The following is a 25,491-nucleotide window of genomic DNA, read 5'->3' on the forward strand; positions in this document are numbered from 1 at the left end:
CCCACTTATTGGTATACAATTTTTTCTAAGTTGGTGACTACTTAGAAGGTTAGAAAATTAGCAGCAAGGCAATGTAAATGATTTTCTGAAAGTCTGTGTTGTAGTGCATCTTCACATCACCTGAGTTTTCAGTTCACTTTTATTTGTATGACTACTCGTGATCCGTTTCAAGTGATTTCCAGAAAGCTCTTTTTCAGAGTTAGCTAAAACGGGATGATTCTAGCTGTATTTTTCACTACCACTTTATCAGGCTTTTACAAGGACTCTCACTGCACAGCAATGCTTAAGTGATGATCTAAACTTTCCCATGCTGTTCTCAGACACCCCTATTACTGTCCTATGAGTTACTGGTCATGGGATACACAAAATTAAATGGTACAATTGAGATCTTAATGTGCTAAAACTTATGATACAGTTCCAAGAAACAGCAGCTCCCAGCCTACTGATTGCACAGACCAATAAATATTTTAGAATTATTTTTAGAGAAGGCAGAACTGTGGACTTTTGATTTTATAAAATATTGGGGACATAGCAAAGGGCATAAAGAAAGACAATTTTAAAAAAAGTAACATCGCCCTGTCTTGTTCCAGGCCCACAGGACACAGTGCCCCCAGGGGAATCAGACGAAGCCCTGCTTTCCCTTTGAGCTACAAGTCCCACCACTCCCTTTGGCCACCGCCACTGTTACACCACGGTTAACTCTGGGCAGAAAAGCTGCAAACCCTGACTGAGATGGATTTATTTACAGATTTTAATTCATGTCCTTTAATCCACATACGTTTTCTTAAACAAAAATGTATGTACTAAATGCTGCTTCAGAGTACAGTTACTTTATTCAAAGTTTACCATATACACAGAATTGCTTAATGGACATTTCAAGTCCCCCACTCGGTAAATACAAAGTTCAGACTCTCACTTAATAGACGGACTGTGATTACAGTATTTTCTCACACACATAAACACACACACACACACACACACAGAGGCAAGCAGCTTCTGAGAATATTTGTACACTATAGGAAAAGTAACAATAGTCATGCTTTAAAATTTTTCTCAAAAATGCAACTATTAGGTTTTAAGTAATTAGACCATTTAGTTTTTATCAGAGCAAGAGTCAGAAAGTTATTAGGGTATCCTTCTACACACAACACATATACAGTGATTACGAAAACTGTACGTGAAATTTTATAGTAGTATTTTTATTATATCAGTATAATATGGTACTTTTTAAAGTTTTTTTTTGAAGACATGAATAGTGGGCCTAAAAAGATGTCTTATTTTCTGGCAAATCTTGCCATCAAAATCTTGACACAACCACTTCCTCTGCATGTTTTTACCAGCACACAAGGAAACAGGTGATCTCATTACCTCCTCCACCTGACCACTCTAGCACCTTCCAAGGTCAGTTGTGAGCCTCCCATGCCTGGTGGATGCCAGGTCCCTCCTGGCCTCAGGTGAATGTGGTCTAGCTCTGGCCAGTGCAGAGCACAGAGCCAAGGCGGCTACTTCACTGCTCTAACAAAAGGCCACCTTTACAATACAATGCTGGGAACTTAAGACATAGAAGCCCACAAACAAACCTTAGACAGCCAAGATCCCCACCTCTGGGAGATGGAAATAAAAGCCAGACTCTTTACAGCAAAGAAGCTGCAGAGCTCCTGTCTTCAGCAGGACAAAATCCAACACTGCGGTGGGAAGAAGGCTCAACTGCAGGTGATGCTTCTATCTTAGACGAAGGGGTTGAAATCGGGCAGGCTGGGAAATAAACAGTACCATCACTTGGGAAGAATGGGCAGGCGGATGAGTCCCTTGTGTACATTCACATTACCGGTATGGGATAGCTCCGAGGACAGAGCACTGGTATCTGAGGTGTGGATGAACTTGGGCTCCTCCCCTGAGTCACCCTCTCTGGGGAGGTGAAATTGTGAAGCACACACTGTGGAAGCCCAGAACATTATACTCTCAAAGGAACTAAAAAAATACCTTCAAATCCTGAACTATGATATCTAACTTTCAGTTGGCCTACTGATCCAGACTCCCCTCCACCAGACTATACTGAAGGAAGTGTCTCAGAGGGGAGTTCTACTTTGCTAACACTGAAGGCACATGGCTATAAAGCTAGTTCATGTCTACAGGTCCAATTCAGAAAGACACATTCTGTCTCACATACAAACAGCAGTGCTTCTCAAAGGGGCTACGTCACCCCTTGAAGATGCTCTTCCATCTACTTAGTCCCAGGAGTAGAGTTTCTTCAGTCTCTTGATTTTCCCAGGATGACTTCTGAGTTGGATTTGTAGGAAATTCCCAGTGAGCAACACGGCAAGCAGGTGAGCTGAGGTTACACAAGGGAGATCGGAGCTAGGCAAAGGACATTTTTGTTGCTGAAATATGTTTCTAGTAATATAACTCAAATGCATCCATTCTGTGTCAAAATATGTACTGATAATATTGTCTAAATTTATAAATGAGTTAAATAAAACTGACCAATAATCATACACTTGGAAAGAAAGGAATAAAAATGAAATTATCTGTGAATCTTGACAATTTTTCTGAAAATGTGCTGCAAATTCAAGTCACAAAACAACAGAACTCCGAATTTCTAATCTCTATTTTAATTTGACATACACAATTTACAGCATGAATCTGACATCCTGGGACATGAGAAGGACTCAAGGAGAAAAGTTCATATTCATCAGGAATTTTAGCAAGCTCATTTTAAAAACATCAATATTCAACATATTCTGAAACAATCCTTTCATCAGCAGGAGCCTCAGCCTCTGATTTTCTCTTGCACGGTGCTCCATGCACCCTTCGCAGAGAGTTTTGGCCGATTCACTGTGAAGCTCTCAACTCATGGATGCAGGTCTCTGTGCCGAGACAGTAGCATCCTTCCAGACGGATGTCCCATTCTAAGGCGGCAGGGAATCACTGAGAGAGCCAGAACAAAGTTGGAACAAGGAAAAAAGTACAGGAAGAGGACCTTTCACAGCAGGGCTTCCTGACACTCGGCAGCGAGCAGCCCCTGCACACCTGGAAACTGCAGGGAAACACCAGGTCTGCGCAGTCTTCTTGCCAAGAGGAACCCTGGCTTTTCTTACATGTCTCATAGGAGTTTGTCTGAAACTCCAAAACAAAAGGGCCATCGCTGTAGCTCACTTCCTCTGGGTCGCCCTGTGCTCGGTGTTCCAACTCTCTCGATTCCTCCAGGGATAAACAGTGAGACTTTGTCAGCAATGTGCTGGGTTATGAAGTGCAGTGGCTCAGGAATGTACACACTTCCAACGAGACACACACTAAAATGCTCTCACAATGTAACTTAGGCTGACATAAGACAAATAGAAAATTTCATTCCAAAGTTCCTAGGAAACAACCATCAAACACTGATTATATGCATGCACTAAATTCTCGGTAATGCTCAGTATTCCACTCTATTTCTTGAGTTATACAAGGACAACACAACTTTGTTCGTATGTCTAATATCCAATGTACTTTCTGGAATGAAGCAAATGAGCCATACACCCCTTTAGAACATACCGGAATAAAATCATACTCAGTGTTTGGAAATGCCTCGGTATTTCCAAAGACCACATCACTATGCTTCAAATACTGCAGAAAGCTAGTGTGTTACCCAAAACAACAAAATGCGTCTTACTAAGGCATCCCACACGCCTTCTTATCTCTCCAGGAAAGTAATTCCCTCCCCTTAGTGCATTTCAGGTTAGCTCTATGAAATTTACCCTTACCCACCCCCACCTCTTATTGTAAGATTCTTAGGTTTTGCCCTCTCTTGGGTCTCTTTCATTTGTACTCACAGTTTTCAGAATCTAAGAAGGCCTTTGAAATATTCATTCCAGTAGAGACTGAGTTTTTTCCTGCTTGGATAATTCCTTCTGGGTATATCAAATGCCTAGGTCTCATCAATACTGTGGCTAGAATTGGCTAAGAGGAAACACCTCTATTGACAAAAGTATCACACAAGGAGAGTTTTTAAAAAGCCAGTTGTAATGGGAAAACAGCTAAACAGGAAACACACGTTTAGATTAAAATACAATTTGATTTTAAAATAAAATCTAATGTTTGTATTGTGCCTGCTATTAAACATACAATGGCCAATTTCTCTTGTAATAAAGCAAAACAAAAAAGGGAGCAGGGGTAATGGGCAGCCCTTCAGCCTCTAAAAGCTTTCCAAAAGAAATCTGAAGAAATGCCCACTGCAGACGTACATTGATTTCATGAATTCTGGATGATCCACCAACAAACCTTGCAATAAATTCATACGTGAATACTCTCCCAAGCTGTCATCAGTCTCAAGTTCCCTATTGTCTTCATCCTTCCCCTTCAATCCATTTCCAAGTTGTTTCTCACTGTGGTCTTAAAAATCAGTCTTAGCCAGTTTGGGGCACAAGAGCAGGGAGGCACCTGTATTCGATCACCGTACAACTGTCTCCCCCAGCACGTTCTCAGGTTTCTTAATCCCAGCAGGAACAGGCGAGGCTGAGGAAAGACTGGCCCTACAGCCCCTCATGGGCTGTCTGGTACTATGAAATACCAGCTCTCCATCCACCCCCGGTCAAAGCCACCCTTGGCCATGGTCCAGGCTCACAGGAGTAGCCCACAACCGGAAAGTGTGTTCAGCTACACGGGAGATGGTAACCTTTCAACTCTGCAGGGAAACTGATCCTTCCTGGAGACCCAAGTTATTTCCCTTCGCTTCCTTTTTATTCACATCACCTACCTTTTAGCTAGTATGTAGCTAATTCACCTCATAAGAGAGGAAGGGGGAGCAAAGAGGTGAAAAACGAACAGCTGTTTTCTTTCCTCATTAGCATTCCTGTCCTGTATGATAATATCTAATTTTGAAAACTAGAAGCATTTTACCACAAGTGTATTTGGGTAAATTTGGGTAGAATTTTCATATTCTAATACAGATGATCTCCAGGTTGAAATTTCATAATTACCACCTTTACGATTGTCACTTGATTTTTTCCCCCTCTTCTTCAGTTCTGATCAAGAAGCACTGTGATCCAAGTAACATACACTTAAGGTAGAGAGAAAAGAAGCGAAGCTAACCGAACAGGCATGGGAGGAGTTACATAACTTCCTTGGAAAATACAAACCCCAAACCCTCAAAAGAGTATGACACTAATACTGACAGCTGATAATTTCAGACATGCATGCCAACTTAAAAGGACAAAGTTCTTTTATAGACTTTTATTGAATTTACTATTTCACCTACTAAGTAATCATATAATTTCCAAGATTCCTAAATATTTCCAACATATTCAACTTAGGGATCCAAGATTCTGAACATGCCATCACCAAAAAAAATTGCAAACCTAAAAAACAAAAAAGGGAACAGAATTAAACAATGTCAAAGGAAAAGACGTTCTCAGAAAAGGTAGTTACTTTTATAATTTTTAAAACATCTTAATGTTAGTGCTTTTTCTCATCTTACATTTATACCTCAAGTTTAATATCAAAATTTTATTTAGAAACCAGGAAGTTTATCAAAATAAATACTAAACATCATACATATCACCTATTTATCTAATATTTACTGGGTTAAAATATGTTCACATTTACAATGTGAGGCTTTAAAGTGGCATTAGTTCTGTATTTTCTTGTGAAAGCTATCATCACAATAACCTTCAAATGCATAAATGAAATTATAGATTTCATTCCTGTACAACTCATACCATTAGAAACTACTTTCCTAGCCAATTAACAGTAAAGTCTTTGTTGTTCCAGATTAACTTCTAGGACATGAAATAAAGACATTCTTCAAAGATTTTCTAACCTCAAAACAGCCCAATCCATTAGGAGTTTTAATAAAAAGAAAAAAAAAGGGAAGAAAAATTGAGGGAGAGGTTAAGCAGAAGAATTCAAAACTCCCCAAAAGATAGTTACCAGTAATTGTTGGCATTAAAATAGTATTGCTACACAGAAATAAACTACATGAAAAGCTCTCCTACAACAGGCTTAAATACCATGCTACTTGTATCAGTTTATTTAATGATTCTAAAGAAAACCAACAGTTCTGAGTTCACACGTGTAGAAATATAAAATTATACATAAGGAGAGCTGGCCGAACAAAGTCAGGTGCTCCAGGGCGCTCTCGGAACAGACCGGGGCTGGCCTGCAAGCATAAGGGGACCACAGACATAAGGTCACCCACTTCTCAAGCTTGCGAGTAGCTGCTCCTCATTGTACACAAATGATTCTATCATGACAGAAAGTCACAGGCACGCTCTCTAATTTTCAAGTCATTGTCAATATCTAAAATAAAGGGTAAGAAAAGGCTGCAGGAAAATGAGATCATGTACAGCACTAGACTGACAACTGGCCCTCTAGTAGAAAACATAAAAATATAACTTTTGTGTGAAAACAAAAATACTATCTGTTGAACAGAACTTAGAATTTTTGCCCACATCATATACTAGAGTGGAGTGAAACTTCATTTTCTAAGCATCTCATCAATTAAATAACATGATTTAGAATTTAGAAGTAATTTTGTGATGCTGCTTTTGCTATTAATGCTGCTACATGTAAGACAGGAAATGAAACAGAATAACAAACCACTTATCTTAGCAAGCAGCTTAGTGTAAAATCTGAACTCGAGCAATTCTTTTCCTAGGGAGCAAAGCCTAGTACGGGCCTTAAGCACAGTCTCGTCAACATACTTAGCAAGACAGGGGCCATCAGAATAAACGTGGCCACTGAGAGAAGACATTCCCCAAAATGCTGAATGAAGAAAAACTATTCTATTATGTAGAACTATAAAATATATTTTGAATTTCTAATAATTAAAGCAGAGTTAACTACTGCTAAAATTCTCAATAGGCACTTTACACTTCAGAAAGTAAAACACATAAATATCTACATAAAACATCAAATTTCCTTATCATAGGAGAAGAATGTTGTGGCAAGAATCCTTACTTTCTAGTCTGAAAAATTTATTAAGACTAAACTTACTGGTTTTCAAAGAAAAAAGCCCAACACTTTAACCTGCAAATTCCTAATACAGTAAATATCTTATTACCAGTCAAGCAGCCCAAGAGGTCTCTTGGAAAAAAGAGAAAGACCCTCTAATTAAACAATTTTGGTTTGATTAGCATGTGGAGGCTGGTGTTAATCCAACTACTGACCATCTGCAGTTTACTCAGGCTATGTCAGTATGCTGCTTTTAAATCTTACAAAGGAAGGAACAGGGATAGGAACAGACATGGAGATGTGAGGCCCCTCTCTGTCCCTTAGGGTTTGCCATTACCATTCTGTGTGACGTGGTCTCAGGACCAGGCGACAGCACACTTCTAGCCAGAAATCGGATGACCTCAAAACCACCTCATGTCAGGCTGAGGCCTCATGTCTTTCGCTTAGAGCTAAAAATAAAAATACATGTGAATGAACAAATGATCATGGAATGAAATCTCTAACATGACACTAAGATATAAAATATCAGAAGTTATCTTTATCACAGAAAAATGAACATGTACACATTTCTACACAGAAAGTCACAATCCTATTTTGAATGGAAGGATGCCTTTTTTTCCCTGTTGACTCCAAGTTAGTTCTACAAAGCTAAAGGAGTTCTTTATTCATTTCCTGAGATATGACATTTATTTTTTATACTGGAATATAACAGTATCACTATTGAAACTAATGAAGGTAAGGTAGCAATTGAACTTCTTTTTCTAAACATAAACCAGGGCAAAAAAGTAAAAAGAAAATTAAGTGTAATGCTTAGTACACCAATGGTCTGGCCCTAAGAAATACGTTTTAGTGTATTCACAATGCCTAGTTCCAACAATAGCGTCAGGAACTGTGAAAATTAACCTGTGACTCCAACCAAACTAGGTGGTCGCTGAGCCAATACCCACGTTTCTTCGCATAGGAAGTCAAACGCCAAAGACACCAGAAGGCTCCGAGCTTGCTTGGTGAGTCTACAGCCCTAGAGCCTCCTCCCTAACTCTGTGTCTGGGCTGTGACGCTAGGAAACATATGGACTATTGTCCCTACCTGAGGCAGGAGGGCGGTATGCATCAGGCAACAACATGAGGACTGCTTAACTCTACACTCAGTCTAAAGTTCCAGCGGTTCTAAAACTCCATGAATCATCTCAAGAATGGCACCATCAAGTTATCATCGAGTTTCCCATTATTTTGTTTGTTTATTTGTTTTTTAGTACCAGGAATCGCACTCAGGACCTTGCACTTGCCATGCAGCCACTTGTGCCACTGAGCTATATCCCTGGCCCAAGTTTCCCATTAAAAAGGATCAATGAATTCTACTTAGTTATAAATGTGACAAATTACACAATGAAATCTCTATAAAAACAATCCCTACTTCAGTATACCCCACATCAAATACATGCTGATGAGAAACTGTTACCTTTGTTCAGCCTAAACCTCTTCTGCATGGGGCTAATAAGCCTTACAATATACCTGGGGTCAACCTGCACCCCTGGTTACAAGCCGGCCCTCTGCCCGTGGCAGGGACGCACATACAAGGCTCTCCTCTCCTCGCCCAGGCAGAAGCCATCCATGCTCCCAACTTCAGAGGAGTCCTGCCGTGTCACACATGCACTGCCCCAACTCAACAGCGACCTGCCTTACATGGACACTACTCTGAGCATGATGTTTATCAGTCAGAAAACCAGGACACCAAGCTTAAAATACAGCATTGTCTACCCCCGCTTCTGCTCCTGAGGCCAAAACACAGTCTAGATACATTGCAGTTAAAGTGAAAATGTGAAACCATGAAAATTCTGGAAGAAAACTTGGGAGAAATCTTCAACAATACACTTTAAAGCAGAGAACTTTAATTACGATGTAAGATCTAGGAATCAAAGGACACAAATGGTTGGGGAAAAGGCAAAAACTAAACCAATAGTAATAAAAAAAACTACGTAAGAACAAACTGAGGGAAATATTTATAGCAAATATGGGTATGGACAGAGTTCCTACAAATTGTTGAGGAAAAGATAAATAACCCAATGGAATATGGGTGACAAAGATGATTCACCAAAGAGAAAAATGACCAGTAAATAAATGAAAGCCTCTTCAAGCCCACTCAAAACCAAAGAAACCCAAAGCAAAGAGGATGCCAGCATGTTGACAGTGACCATCATGAGTGCGGGGACATGGCACACGTGGCAGACACTCCAGTTCTTTGGAGCCTTTTTTGAACGTCCACAGATGATCTCAATTTTGTCCAAAATTAGACCAGCACAACAGTTACACAAAGAGCAAATAAAAATGTACTCTCATGCTCTTGCACTAAATTCCCCTATCACTTTTCTCTTATAATCAACCACGCTATCTAATGTTACTGACTGAGACATTCTCACCCACTTCACCTGTCTTAGAAGAGCTCGAAGACCAGATTCTGTGCACAGGAAGCCGAGTGTGAATGCACAGCTGAGTCCTGCTCCTTTCTCTCAGAGGGAAAGCAGGACGCTCTACCGGCCTCCAGTGCCTAATCCTGCTCACAGAAAGACTGTAGTGTGACAGAAATGATCCAGCCAACACAGGCACCTTATATTCTCACCGCCACGGAACAAAAGTGCCGTCTCTGGACTGCAAGAGAACCTGTTTTCATACAGAGATGTTCACGACAAATCCATGCTCCACCAGCTGCATGCTGCGGTGCTTCTGATACTAGCTTCATAGTGTTAGGCATTGAGAGATTTTCTGTGGTTCCCAAAACCATGGGTAACAAGTACAACCCTGCATGGGCTCACTAGGGGAAATGAACACAGTAGTGACTAATACTGGTGTGCAGTGAAAACATTCCTGTTTGCTTCATGTACAGGACAGCAACTGTGAGGATCATGTAGCATTTCAGCTTCCTCAGACACTGGCACCACAGAATCAGTGTCTGAGAAGACTTCCCTTGCCTTGGAAGCTGTACTCTCGTGCTCACCTGCCCACAGATCTCTTCCTTGGAAGCCTCATCCTTCTAGCCCCAGGCAACCCACATTCTACTTTCTGTCTCTAAAAACTGGTTACTCTAGGCACCTCATACAAGTGGAGTCATACCCTGGTCCTTTTGTGGCAGCTGGCTTGCTTACTACAGTGAGACCAAGATTCCTCCACACTGTAGCATGCAGAACTTCCCTCCTTTTCAAGGCTGAATAATATGGCAGGCATGCAAAAATGATCACTTAGATAGCTTCCACTTTCTGGCTATTGTGAATGTTGCTGCTATAAAATGGCAGCATGGATCCTCATGTCTTTTTTGCCAATACCAGGGTGATTTTATCATGGTAGCTTTGTAGTATAATTTCAAGTCAGGGATTATGATGCCTACTGCCCTATCTTTGTTGTCCATGATGGCCTTTGCTATTTTAGGTCTCTTCTGGTTCCAGATGAATTTTAGGAACGTTTTCTCTCGATCTGTGAGGTATGCTAATGGTACTTTGATTGGGACTGCAATAAATCAGTATGACAGTTTTGGAAGTATGGCCATTTTCTTTTTTTTTTTTTTTTTTTGCGGTACCAGGGATTGAACTCGTAACCTTATGCTTGCCAGCCAGGCACTTATGCCACTGAACTATATCCCCAACCCTGTTTTTTTGGGGGGGGGCGGCGGGGGTATTTTCAGAATGTTGGTTCTTCCTATCTATGAGCGAGGAATATCTTTCTACTTTCTGAAATACTCTTCAATCTCTTTTTTTCAGAGTACTGTAATTTCAATGTATCTAGATTTTTTACTTTTGTTAGATTGATTCCTAACTATTTTTTGGATCCTATTGTGAAGGGTGGTTTCCGTAATTTCTCCCTCAGTGAGTTTGCTGTTTGTGTACAGGAATACTATTGATTTTTGAGTGTTTACTTTGTATCCAGCTACACTACTAAATTTGGTTATTAAATCTAGAAGTCTTTTGGTAGACTTTTTGGGGTCTTCTATGTAGAGTATCATATCATCTGCAAATAATGATAATTTAACTTCTTCCCTTCCTATCCTTATTCATTTTATTTCTCTCTCTTCTCTAACTGCTTTGGCTAATGTTTCCAGAAATAGATTGAATAGGAGTGGTTATACTAACATTCCAAATCAAAATTTAAGTATTTAAACATTAAAAGTCCATGCCTTACACATGAACAAAACTATTTATAATAATTACCCTGATTTGATTGGTGCATGTTATATACATGTGCTCAAATACCTTATTGTACCCCTGTATACTATTACATGTAGTAAAAAATAAATCAACTAGCAATACATGTTTATTTTTGGGCCCTCAATTGTATTATATCCATGTATATATTTATCTTACTGCAGTATTAATGTTTTTGTAACTGTAAGTGTTAAAGTTTTCTTTTAAAAAATTTATTTCTAAGAATTGTAAATATGTCTGTATTTTTTCTTGACAACTTGCTTAAAGTTGCCAACAACCATCTCATTGCAGACCTTATGCTCTTTTTGTAAAGTTAAAACTTGAGAAAGTACCAGTCATTTTTCAACACAAAGATTCTTTTTTTTTGTGGTACCAGGGATCAAACTCACAACCTTGCGCTTGCCAGGCAGGTGCTTATGCCACTGAGCTATATCCCCAGCCCCCAAAGATTCTTTACTAGGGAATTTTTTGACAAAAGGAGTGCCACCTTGGTTCATGAACTTAATTTGTTCTACAATTCTGGAAAAGATGGCCATGTTTGTGCTTGTGTGGGGAAGACGGCTATGCTGTATTTGTTCACAAACAAAAACAAAATTTGCCAAATGCTTCTGCTTGTGAAACCAAATCATCTGCCAACAAAAGCATTCATGAACCGAGGCACCGCTGTGCTCGAATCTAGAAATGGCTTTTCTGTTCCATACTGAGCAGTCAATTAAAGACCACAGGCTACAGTCTGAGCCCAGTGAAACTTCTGTAACAATTCTATCACCAACCTCAAACTGGAACGAGGAACAGAAAATCACAACTGACGCAATGACTAAAAGCTTGCGTGTCCAAAATAGAAGCTCCTGACAACTTCTGTGTAAGTGTAAGTGGCCTGACCATGCAGTCGGCCCTCCGTACCATGGGCTCACACCTGTGGGTTCAAGCTATGGTAGAGCGAAGATGCTTGAAAAGAAAATGGTGTCTGTACTGAATATTAACAGACCTTCCTTGTCATTATTTCCTAAGCTCTACAGTTTGACAACTATTTATGTAGCACTCACACTGTATTAGATCTACATATCATCTGTTGATGAGCTCAAGTGTAGTGAAGGATGTGGCAGTTATCTACATATTCTGCACCACCGCATTACATACAGACTTGAGCACTTGAGGGTTTTAGTATCCGTGAAAGGTCCTAGGACCAACCTCCATGAACCCCCAGAGACAATTGTAATTATAAATATTTCTATAAGGATCTCTATATAAATATCCACAGTTTATACTTTTAAAGAAGTTGCATCTCCTGGAGAAATTCAACACACACACAAACACACCCCAAAACTGAAACAACTATTTCATTTCTCATTCCTGCAGACAACTGTGCCGCTGCAGCTCTTATGTCCCGCCTGTCCCCACCTACAGGCATCTGAACTGGGGCCCTTTCTCCTGGGACTGCTGTTCATGGTCCCAGGGCCTGCCGCCTACTTGCAGACAGGATCTGCTCAATGCCACCTTCTCAGGAAGGCCACCGACCCAACCGGCCTACCAAATGACCTCATCACACCTGAACCAACCTGAAGCCCCTCCTGGTCCCGCCTCAGTCCTCTTTCCAGCACAATTCACTACTAAGACTATATTTTTACTCAGCAATTTTCTATCTCTCCTACTAGAATGATTCTAATTTCCTGGCATTTGTATGTGAAACTATATACTCCATAGTCTAACCATTCAAAGAAGGTAAAAACCCTTACTGTTATTCTATTATCTGCAGCATTCATTTAACCAGGAAACAGATGCCCTTCCAACTGCAAATGGCAAACAGGAAACACTGACCACTAAGCTTCTACCTTAATCACAGATGGACTCTGGCGATCATTCCCAAGTCACAGCACGAAGGCCAGCTCACTGTGGACACAGCTACACTTCGATTAAACACAAATTGTAACGGACCACAAACAAGCACATCTTTTGATGTACAGAAATCGCAGACAGAATCGGAGGACAACTGCAGAGGCCCCCCCAATAGAATTACAGTAAAAGTGGATGTCAAAGCTCAAGAAAGTACTCTAAGTGCCTGTTCATCTGGCCAAGCAATTACAAACGCTAAACTCTGTGAGTCAAATACCACTTTTGGATTCACTGAAGTAAACAGAAACTAAAAGGAAGAAAAAAGGAGGGCAGCAGGCATGGCAGGTCACACCTGCCATCCCAGCACTCTGGGAGGCTGACTGAGAGGAGCACTGCAAGTCTGAGCCCAGCCAGCGGGACTTACTGAGATACTGCATCAAAATAAAAATAAATATATTAATTAATTAATTAATTAAGGGCTGGGGATGGAGCTCAGTGCAAGGTCCTAGGTTCCATTCCCAGTACCTCAAAACAAAACAAATAAAACACACAGGGAGGGAGGGTGCAGCACAGGAAGCTGGATGCCAAAGGAGGAAAGTAGGCAATACATAAATGTTCAGCTACCTAATTTTCAGGAACTAGTATACAATGAAAATGCAAGTCACTTTTAAACAGACATTGTGAAACGAAAGGAAAATGCTCAAAAGTAAAGGGAACTGGGGTGTGGGAAAGGAGAGAGGACAGAAGGGGAAATTATGTAAGTACGTCTATACAGGATAGCTAACATAGCTGTACTACTGTCTTCTATTCTCTACAGAAAGGAACAGTTAATGATTACTTGTTTGATCAATCTTGTGTGTCTGTTTTCCTGAGAAACCACTTTGAAGATAACAATAAGTAATACAACAACCATTGTAAATTTCCTACAACTTTGTCTGTAACTCTGTTTTGTTTGTATTGCTCTTATGCTACGCTGTAATTGCATGTCTTTTTATTAATATGTTTTCCTTCTTTTATTGTTTAAAATTTAAAAAAAATACATTATTGCAGATTTCAGGATGGCAACATAACTGTTAAGTCCAGCACGCCCCACCACACAACCAGGGAGAAAGGCACGGCTCGGCTCTGTGTCCAGACGTTATTAGGCGGGGGACTCTGCTTTGAAATAAAGGGGATGGGAGAGGGCTATACATTAAGATTGTAAAACACAATTCTGTGGCTGAGTATGAGGATGATTAGCAAAAAAAGCAAATGGGGTCTTGCTAGGCAGGGAACAATTGCTAAGCTTCACTGCAGGGTCATAATGAAGACACTCTGGAGTGTGTCGCTACTCAAGAAAGATCAAAATGGCTTCCTAAGAGCAGCTCTATACATTATGGCTTAAATATCTGACACAAAGAGGGACACAAAACACCAAAGACAAATTTTCTCTTGTTCACTAAGTGCTTAGGTTTAACCATGTGTCTTGGTTACTTTTCTCTCATTGCTGGGACAAAATACCTGACGCCCAAAATTAAGGAAGGAAAGGTTTATTTTGCTTAGTTTGTGGAAGTTTCAGTCCATACTTGGCAGGTTACAAGGCAGAGCGGCACATGGCAGAGGGCTACAGCTCATGGCAGCAGAGCACAGCCAAAGCAACAAGCACACACACAAGGGAGGAATGGCCTCAAGCAGCCTCTTCCTCTCCCTTACATATGCAAACTATCCACCCCAGGGTGGGTGTAGCTCTCACACCCAGAATCAATCAAACTCTAAAAGCCTGCCCCATGGCCGCATGAGGCTTTGGGGGGACACACAGACACAAACCATAACACCATGACTTCAAGGAAAAAAAAAACAAAAAAACCACTCTCAGGTAAGAAGGAGAAACACGGGGTTAGACAGCAAAAGTTTTCATAACAGAAAGGGTACTGGAAGAATTAAAGAAACTGAATTTTAAAACTAGAAAAAGAACCCCATAAAACTCCCAGCTATGTCACCATTCCAAGAAACATATCTACTTTCCTCTCAAGGCTCTTGGGGATTGAGTCCAGGGCTTTGTGCCTGCTAAGGAAGTGATCTCCACAGAACTACAGCCCTGGCCCTTTTAAAATTTTATTTTTACACAGGGTTTCACTAAGTTGCCCATGCTGGCCTTGAATGCCTTAAGTTTCATATTTTTCCTAAGTTTATAAGATTTTTGCATTAGGGATAATCAACCAGTAGAGCTTCTGCAAATATTCCCAAAGTCAAAAAACTCCAAAACTGGAAACATTTTTGGTTCTAAACATTTTGGATATGGGATATTCAACCTGTATTTAGCCTCCTATCAACTTGCAATTCAAAGAGCAGACAGACATCAATTTAAACTGCTTATTCTGATATCAACCTAGTAAAAAAACTGTCTTAGATACTTTTCTCTTACGAAGACCACAGTTTGTAAAGGTTTCAGTCCACAATCAACTGGCTCCAAGGCTGGGTGGCATGGCAGAGGGGCACTGCAGAGGAGAAACCGTTCATGGCAGGTACAAGGCTGCAAAGTAGCAAGTAACAAGCAACGACATTAGCACTCTTTCTGTCCCTTATACAGTGGACCCAAGCTGCGGCTGGCTTGACAAAGAACAACCTGGGTTTTGACCAGAATTTTAGTTTTAACTTACAACCGGTCTTGAGTTATGACCCAAATGTCAGCCACTTGTACTTCTAGATGGTCTCAAATACAGATTTAACCTTTAAAGAGTTTTGGACGGAACATTGCAACATTCTTTCTTGTATGGGGTTAACTGAGAAATCCTGGGCCAATGTTTCTCTGAGGACACTAAGACTTGCCTATACATATGAGAGAGACTTTGAAGGCTGTATAGAGGAGCCTAAGCCTTCAATTGACACGAGTTACAACCAGCCCTCGGAACAAATTGAGTTCTTAGGTCAAGGGTCTACTGTATTCTATCCAGGCTACAGCCTTTGGTTAGCAGCACTCACACCCAGGGTGGGGCACCCTTAATCCTACCTAGAACTATGCTAAACCAATCAGTAGGCCAAGTTAGTAATCACACGCCCTTGATCCCAGCATCACATACTTAAATCCAGCACCACACACTCCAGATCCAGCCACCTGTGACCGCATGAGGCTTTGGGGGGACGTCTAAGCATCATAACGAAAAGCACTCTCAATTTACTAACGCAAGTAGCACAAAAAATTTCTAATAAATGCCACTAATATTCTTTCCCAAAGTATTATCATTTCATTATGTCCCTGATATAGCCACTATTATTAAGACTGGTATAAATGCTCCATTTTTCAAAAAAAATGAAGCTAAAAATATTAAGGTTATTTAACTTCTTTCCACAAATTAGTGCATCTTAACAGAAAAGAACTTTTATATTAAAACATATTATCCCCTACTTCTTTCTGGAAATGATAAAGCAACAGCAAACATACTCAGAGAAATGAAAATGGGCCATGCTCTGCACCACCGCTGACAGCAGCAGAGCGTGGACAGCTAAGAAAACACAAGCGGAAAAGCTACGTGCACTCAGCTCCCGCCAACTCCCAACTGCTGGATGGCTTCATTACCGTGCTTTAAGAATCGCAGAAGACTGACCCTTCCAGTAAGGGTCTAAGGCATCTACTCCCAAGCTTCCCCAGTAGTGGAATCCCAAGGCATCAAGTGTTCTTTCAACTCTGGCTTAGCATCTCCAGAGGCAAAGACTGCTTCCTTGGAAAATCTTTTCCATTTCAGAGCAGCTCTGTCACAAATTATTCTGGTACTATACATTTCAGGATGAATTAGTGTTATCACAGTACATTCATTTCTTGAAAAGAAGGCCAACTCATTTGCTTTCTATTGCAGAGTAAGAAGTCCCAAAGTAACATCGTCAAGGTGGTTCAACATCATCGCCCAGGGCCTAGGCCAGTGGTTGCAAACCTTTGGCATGTGTGCCCCGGCAGTGTGTTTGTTATCACCAAAAGCTCTAAGGTTCATCATCACCGGCCTAGGCTGTTTATTTCACCAGCTGGTTTGGCAAAGTTTACTGTTCCAAGATGGTTTCTATTCTTCCAGGTTTCACATTAAGTCAGGACACTATCCATTGGGAGACTTTATTCTCTTCTGATTGTTTCTGTAGGAAGGCAGGTACTTGAGTACAAAGGCCCCTAGCATACATCTGCTATGGTTTGAATATCATTTGTCCTCACCAAGATTCACGCTGAGTCCTAGCTCCCAATGAAAATGGAATTGGAAAATGGTGGTGCCATGTGAGCTCTGCCCTCATGAAGGATTCATGTCTAAGACTGTGATGGTTCTCACCAGAATGGATGAGTTATCTAAAAGCACAAGGTTATGAAGCAGGTTAGCCCCCGTGTGCCCTCCCACTCATGTTCTTCTATGTACACACACTTCTCTCCACTGTTCTGCCATAAAGTAATGCAGCATGAGGCCCTCAGAAGAAGCCAAGCAGATGCCAGCACTGAGCGTGGATCTCCGTCACTACAAACTAAGTAAATCTCTTTTCTTTAAAGTATATGGCCTCTGCGCTTTGTTAACAGCAACAGAAACAAACTAAGAACATTCCCTACTGTATCTGGCCAATCACTGGTAAGGAAAGTAGATTATCCCAAACGCCTGACATCAGTCAGGACTTGCTTTTCTGTCTCCCTCACCTGCCCACAAAGCTGCACCAGGAGTGCAGATTAAAAAATCCAGATTCCATCAGGAAGAAAGAGAAGGCAGAAGACGCCGAGATGTACAAGTGATTAAATGTTTGCTGTGGGTGTTTGGAGCCAAAATCTTGCCTTTCAGCAACAGCTGTGTAGTCACATTTCTGACTTTTAGATCTAATAAGAAAAAAAAAATTTACGTTCCTTCAATGCACTACAAATTCTGTACATGTGAAGCTAAGGGTCTCCTTCCTCAAACCCAAATCCCTCCTGGTGAAATATTCCTCTTTACATCTGTTCTTCTGTATGTATGACTTTACAGCTGCATGCTTTACCATCATTATCACCTTCAGCTTATAAATGCCCCCATAAAATGCTTGGGACCCTCTTAAAGCTGGCCTGGAAGCTCTTCTGTCTCTGCTGTTACCATGGTGAAGCTCAAGGTCAAGTTCCACTACTTTCTTTTCCTGTGATGGGATCTTCAACAAGTTACTTCCTCTTAAAATATTCAACAGCAAGTGAAACAGAACTAACTATCCCCAGTATTCTGAATACTACACTTCTGTCAATACAACCTAAGGCTGTGTTGCTTCTCTGGTACTATCCCAGTGACACAGTCAGCTTGCTGAAAGCTAAATCTGTCTTTCCTGAAAGTTCCAGCTGGCTTAACTTTCTAATAAACTCCACTTGTTGGCATTTTTAGAGAAAAAAAAAAAAAAAAACAGAGGAAAAAACTTGCATTTTCCCCTTACTTTGGTCTATCTCTCCAACCTATAAAGTTGTTAGTTATAAAAAAAAAAAAAATAAAGTGTTGCTGTTTTCAATGATAGAAATTAAAACTTATGAACAGCTCACTCATACTTACTTCTCATCTTTGCAGAGGAGGACCATGATTCTAAATAAAAACATCTTCCATCTCACAAGACACCTTCTAGGATCACAATAACTTGTTGAACTTCCCAGATCCAGAAACCAATCCTTGGAGCATCAGTGAAATAACCCACGAAGTACACTGAGCAGAGCCCTCTCTGGACTCACGTCCAAGGGTAAAACCAAAGTGCTGATCTGACATTTAGTGAAAGTTTTAACTGCTGAGCAGACTAAGAAATACTAAGTATTGTGGCCGATGAGTACCCCTCAAACCAACCATGTTATAAACTGATGCAGAAACACATGGGATCATGTAAAAGATTCCTTGTTCAACGTATCTTTTCCACATTGACAGAACACACAGCAAGGCAATAATCAAACACCTGTTTAGTGAGCATAGATATCAAAGCAATTAGTTCTTTAAAATACATTGGACAACATCAAGACAAATTAATCTCTTATAACATTTTCTACACAGGTTGTATCTTAGTACAATGGAGTACTAGATAAGATACTACAGGTACTTGGAAGCACACTGTTAAAAACTGTCTCAATTACATGATTAACCAAGGTACTCCCATCCTGACAGTTTCACTACTTAATCAGATCCGTGCATTCTACCAGCCTATGGTCAAGTTCATCTGGTCTAAAAGTTCTTCTGTCTCTGGTGTCACAGTGATGAAATTCAAGTTCTACTACTTCCTTTTCTAGTTATGTGATCTTCAACAAGTTACTTTTCTAAACTTTTCCACTAGATTCACTATTATTACTGTAACAAATTACATTACTACAAATTGTTAGGAGCAGAAGTCTTTTGTCTTATATTTCTTTTTCTTTTTTGGGGGGGTACTGGGAATGAAACTCAGGACCTTGCCCTTGCCAGGCAGGCACTGTGCTACTGGAACTACATACCTGGCCCTTGTTTTATATTTCTAGGGGTCAGGAAATCCTAAAAGAGTTTCAGTGGAGTAAATCAGTAAGTCAGAAGGTCTACATAGCTTTTGGAAGCTCCAGAGGGAGAATCTACTCTCTTGTTTTTTTCTGGCTTCTGCAGATCACACATTCATTAGCCTGTAATCCACTCCTCTGTGTTTACATCTACCACTGGGGCAACTTCAGATCTGTCTACGCCACCTTTCCGCTTCTCTCTGTCACTTCTAAGGCCCCATGTGATTACACTTGGCTCACCCAGATACTCAGGGTAATCACTGCACAATCACATCTGCAAAGTCTCTTTTGCAATGTAATGTATTTATAGGTATTGGGGATTAGGATATGCACATTTCTCATTCTTACTCTACCACAAAGTTATTGTATTATATTAATACTGACATACACTGATTTTAAGTTATGAAAAAAATTCAATCTTAAAACTTCAATACTGTTAACTAGTGAAGTGTATTAAGTCAGTCTTTCTGTTACTGAGACAAAATACCTGACTTAAAGGAGAGGCTTATTTTGGCTCAAGGTTTCAGGGGACTCAGTCCACGGTCACCTGGCTCTAAGGCAGAGAGACACGGCAGAGTAAAGCTATTCAAGACATGGTGGCTGGGAAGCACAGTAGATTCAAATGAGCCAGATAGCAATGTGTCCAGATCAGATATAGTCTCCAAGGTCATGCCTCCTTGATCCACTTCCTCCAACGAGGCCCCACCTCTTAACAGTACAATGAGCTATGACTCATCAGATTGACCCAGTGGATTAACCACTGGTGATGTTAGTGGCCTTGCAATCCAATCACCTCTTTAGGAGTTTCTTAATCCAGTCAAGTTGACAAGCAAGGTTAACTGACACAGAAGGACATGGCTGTTTCTACCCCTGGTTCACACTAAAGTTACATTACATTTTCTATTTCAGTTTTCACATAAAATGCCACGTTTTATTAACAAAGGAAAAAGTATAAAGGTTAAGTAATCATTAATGTCCCTGAATCCCTATCAATTTATATGGGGCAAATTAAACAACAGACCAGCTAGGAGGAAGTTAGTAAGAGAATCTAAACGTCCCATTAAGCATTTCCTACTGGAAATAGGAAATGTGCAAACCACACTATTCGGGTTTTCCATCTCCACCATGGCTATGCCTTCTTGCTCCGCTTTGCTGGACACATCTCCTGCACTACCTTTCTTTAACCTGATAGTGCCCAAAGCTCAGGCCTCAGGCCTTGCTATACACGTTCATTCCATCAGGAAAGCCACTCAGTCTCAGGTCTTAATCACTTATGCTGACAACTCCAAATTTTCTACTTCCAGTCTGGGTCAGACACCTGAGCTTCAGTCTTTTGTATCACACCTGCCTCTTTCACTGCTGGCCTTGGATGTAAACAGGTATCTCTGCATATCCAAAACCAAATTCCTGACCCTCCTGTGGTGGGTTGAAGACTGGCAGGCAACTTGTACCACACAGCTGAACTGAATCAGCATGGTGCTGGGTGTGGAAGGCCCACCTGAGGATTGTAACCAACAGCATAAAAAGAGAACTGGCAGGGTAGACAGTGTGCTGTTGATGCTCCTGAAGAAGTGTGTCAAGCTGGCCTTCCTGATATGAACGCAGCTGTTGTCATGGTCAGAGGAGCTCAGGTCCTCACTGTCACTGAGAATGGCTATGGTTCTTTCCAGGGGAGCTCTGGTTCTTACCTTGAGCGTTGCTTCCTGGCTTCAGGGCAGATCCCTCAGCCTGCTGGCACGGATCATTCATCCCACTGGTGCAGACTTTCTAGCTTCTACCACTGACCTTTGGGCCTTTCCAGTGCAGATTCTTTTTTTTCTTTGGTACCGGGTTATCAAACTCGGGACTTTGCGCTTGCCAGGCAGGTGCTTGTGCTGCTGAGCTATATCCCCGGCCCCCCAGTACAGATTCTTGATACAGACTTGCAGGAGACACTCTCGTACGATCCAGGCCCTCAGCTAGATTCTTTGGGTCTCTCATGTACGAACAGACGTCCCACACTCTTTTGCATTTGACTCTTTGGATGAATATTACGAACTAATCCTATAAATTATGTGTCCTGCATTAAATTGTTCGCCTTGCAAACAATTGACTACAACACCTCCCTACAAACTTGCTCCTCATGTCTTTCTCAGCTCATTAAGTAACAGTTCTACCCCGTCAAAAACCTGTAATCTTTCCCTCACATCAGGATATCCACCAGCATATCAAATTAGCTCTACCTTCAAAATGTACCTCAAATCTGACTGCTTCTTTCCATTTCCACCATTACCATCTGAGCCAAGTCACCATCATCTCCTGCCCAGGGTTTTATTAACTCATTTTCTTCTATCTCTGTTCTGCTAGTTTGTCTAATAACGTACCCAGAATTTTTAAAATTAACGTTGTTTATTCTGATCTCACCTCCACTAAAATTTGGAAATAATGAAATTAAACAGATTTTAGGTTTGAATTCAATGAGTATAGATCCCATGTAGCCAAGATGCCTATCAGGATATAACACTTCCAGCTTTGGACTATTATGACTGTGGCTGTTATACCCTTTTCACAGATACATCGTTTCACTGGTAAACACCCAAGGGCAGAACTGCTGTGTGACTGTACAGGTACGTGCGGTATGTTCACAGTAGCATTACTGACAATAGCCAAAAGGTACAAGAGGCCCAAACGTCCACACTGGATGATCAGGTAAACAAAACTACAGTATATCCACACAGTGGATTATTGTTCAGACATGAAAAAGAAAGAAATACTGACACATGGGACCAGGTGGGTGAACTCTGAAAACATTACACTAAATGAAAGCAGCCAGACACAAAAGGGCACACTTGTAAGAAAGAACCAGAACAGTTAAACCCACAGAGACAGAACGCAAACTGGTGGTGCCAGTGGTTGGGATGAAAGGGAAATGGCAGCAGTTGCTAATGGCTGTGGGGTTTTCCTCCCAGGTGATGAAAATGTTTTGGAACCAGCTAGAGGTAATAACTGCTCAGCATGGGAATGTACTGTATATTACTGAATTGTTCCATGTCATCTGAATTTCATTTTAAAAGACACTATTTCTGCGGAAAAATACTCCACAATTTTTACTTTTTTTGCAAAATGCCAAGAGGTTTATCACTGCTTTCAAATCTACAGTTAAGTTTTTACTGGTGGTACTTTAAAAAAATCTTATCACTGAACATTTCTTGGGTAGTTCACCCTGTTTTTCAAGCTATCAAACTGTATAGCTGCTCTGCAATTCCACAGTAAGACCACCAGATGCCAACTTCAAGCTAATTAACTCTCGAAGTGAAAGGGAAATTCATGGGACATGAATAATCATAAGGTACCAGGCACTGTTGAGAAAACACTTTTTGCCGAGATTACATACAAGATGGTATAATATAGCTAAGTTATAATACTTTGATTCTTCCTGAATATTAATCCATCCTAAATCTATGTTTTGAGGATTTTACATCCACCTAATATTTTAAATTGAGGTAGGATCAAGGCCAGAGGACAGAACAATATTTTCTATCCAGCCAAGTCAACCATCTAAGAATGATCTTTGCATCTGCTGCCAGTTCAGTGTGTGAAAATAATTCAATGTATACTTAAACACTCATCTGATTGATATATAACAAGGGATAGAAAAGAAATGTTCAATCTCAATTCTTAGTTCCAGTTGAATGGGAAAATCCCTATCACATGTTTTATATACATTATCTCACAGTAATATATAAAAAAATTAATTCTCTAAAGCCAGAGGAAATGTTTTAGATATGATATAGCATTAATGTTTTGGGTATCTTATATAGAGACACACACAACTCTATTATATATCCAAAACTCATACTTCTAGCAAGACACACAGGTCTTTTTCAGTTCTAGAACTACACACATGGCATTCAGTCTGTAAGCAACAGGAAAACTGTTTCCCGGATGGTTTCGTCTACTAATTTTTTGGTTGTTACACTACTCTCAGTTCGAAGTTTTATTTTTTATTAGTACATATTTACAGTACATAGTGATAACATTTATGGTGGGGATTTGGTACACATATATAATACGTTGTTGGTGGGACTGTAAACTAGTACAACCACTATAGAAATCATTGGCGATACCTCAAAAAACTAAAAATTGAAACTTCATTTGACCTAGCTGTATCCCTTTCTAGCTATCTTACCTGTCTTAGGTTACTTTTCTCATTGCTGAGAAAAAATACCTGACACCCAAAGTTAAAGTCGGAAAGGTTTGTTTAGCTCAATTTGCAGAGGTTTCATACAGTAATCCACTGGCTCCAGGGCAGGGTGGCACATGGCAGAGGGGCAACCATCGTGGCCGTGGAAGACAGGAACAAGCAACAAGAGCGGGGAAGACAAGCTTCTTTTTGTCCTTTATGTCTTATTCAGACTCCTCTGGGCCAGTAGCACTCAGACCCTTAATCCTAGTGCCCTCAGGCCTAGCACTGCATCACAAATCAAACACACACACCCTACCTTCAGCCACATCGAAAAAAGCCCTATGACTGGATGAGGTTTTGGGGGACAACGAGACACAAACCATAATATTCCCCAAAGCGTTAAAGTCATCTTATTACAGGATACACGCATACCCATGTGTACAACAGCACAACTTGTAATAGGTAAGTCTTCCAAATGGCCTATATACCCATCAACAGATGCATGGATAAAGTATGTTTTGAAATGCTTCTAAAGCAATGTATTTTTCAGCAAATAACTGAAATTGAGTTCCTCTGTACTTACTGGTCAAGACCTGAGTTTGAGGTTTTTCAGTTCCCAAAGCACACAATCTTACTAGACATCTGCACTAGGCAAGGGAGCAGGACAGTGGGTCTTTAAAGCAAAATTCAGGACTCCTTACTTCCCCTTCCCTCCTCCCACTACTCATGCACCTTGGATTACTACTCACCTCCTTGGATTCATCAGATTAGGAGCAAGAACCAGGACGGGTATATTACACGGAGACCCTGCAAGGACACTGGTATAACAAAGGTAGGTTCGTTAAAAGTCTGAACTCAAGTGCTGTGATCTCTTTGGGCTTCTTTGGGGTAGAGCTGGTTCTCATCATCACTATCAGACACGACTGGAGAGCTGCTCTAGGCTAACCCTGCTCAGTGTGCTCAGCCTAAAGGCTGGCCGCTGAAAACCTTGTAGGAATCACTGTCTCCTTCAGACTCAGGTCCCAATTATGAATTTTTATCAGCAGTTATGGGATGCCCAAAGCAAACAAGGACCACAGAAGCCAAGTGGGGGCCTTTAGAAAGAACACAGAGATGTGTACACCTCCCAGAACCATCAGGATGCCAGAACCTCTTTCTTTTATGTTATATTCTGCTTAACTGTAACAGTGTAAAAAATCCATATGGAACAACAAATGTGCTCCCATATAGTAAATTCTGGTCGAACTACATGAATTCAGAGCAGACGACCAAGAACAGCCGCCATGACATCATGCTCAGTACAAGCTAGTTACATAACTGAGTGGCCTGTTTTACAGATTCTGTCCCAGGGGGACATCTTGTCTTGCTGTGGTAATCCTTGTTCATAGCTATAATCTCAATGAAAACAACATTCCAAAGCCTTGACATTGTACTGAATTCAGCATTTATACGCTTGGGTTCAGTTCAGTGAGCGCCTTTCCTTTTCTTTAGCTTCAAAACTCCCAGCCTTTCTTGTCATTTGTCACACAGACAATTCAACTGCCACCACCCCCCATTTCTTTCAGGCTCTTAATCTGGATTCTGCCTCTTTCAATTTCTAGTTCAAAGTATGTGTGTGCATGTGTCTGTGTGCATGTAAATCTGGGGACGGAAATATACGTGGGAGATGTAAGATACAAGGAAGACATGGTAATTAAAATAGAAGGCATGATAAAAAATCATTTTCTTGTGATTTCCTTCTAAATCTATGACGTTGAGAAGAAATATTCCTTAGGAACAGATACATTTCTTAGGAACAGAAAAATTTCATGATTTAAGTATACATGATTTTTGAAGCGTATTTTTGGAGCTAGGGTATAACTCACTAATGTCTACCATGTGCAAGGCCCTGGGTTCAAACCCAAACACCATAATATA

The 25,491-nt window shown here is 40.6% G+C and overlaps 1 protein-coding gene and 1 long non-coding RNA gene across 2 annotated transcripts in view; both read right to left on the reverse strand.

The window, feature by feature from the left end:
- The window catches only part of Xkr6 (XK, Kell blood group complex subunit-related family, member 6), a 226,635-nt gene that overhangs the window by 147,091 nt on the left and 54,053 nt on the right, over nucleotides 1-25,491 (reverse strand). The window lies entirely within an intron of this gene.
- The window catches only part of LOC106146318, a 43,882-nt gene continuing 19,205 nt past the window's right edge, over nucleotides 815-25,491 (reverse strand). Inside the window, exons 2-3 of the long non-coding RNA XR_001234107.1 lie at nucleotides 7,268-7,379; nucleotides 815-5,336 (exon numbers count right to left, since the gene is read on the reverse strand). This is a non-coding gene — a long non-coding RNA (uncharacterized LOC106146318). The remainder of the gene's footprint in view (nucleotides 5,337-7,267; nucleotides 7,380-25,491) is intronic.

The sequence above is a fragment of the Chinchilla lanigera genome, unplaced genomic scaffold, assembly GCF_000276665.1.
Source record: "Chinchilla lanigera isolate Chin_1 unplaced genomic scaffold, ChiLan1.0 scaffold00002, whole genome shotgun sequence".
In the NCBI taxonomy this organism is placed as follows: domain Eukaryota; kingdom Metazoa; phylum Chordata; class Mammalia; order Rodentia; family Chinchillidae; genus Chinchilla; species Chinchilla lanigera.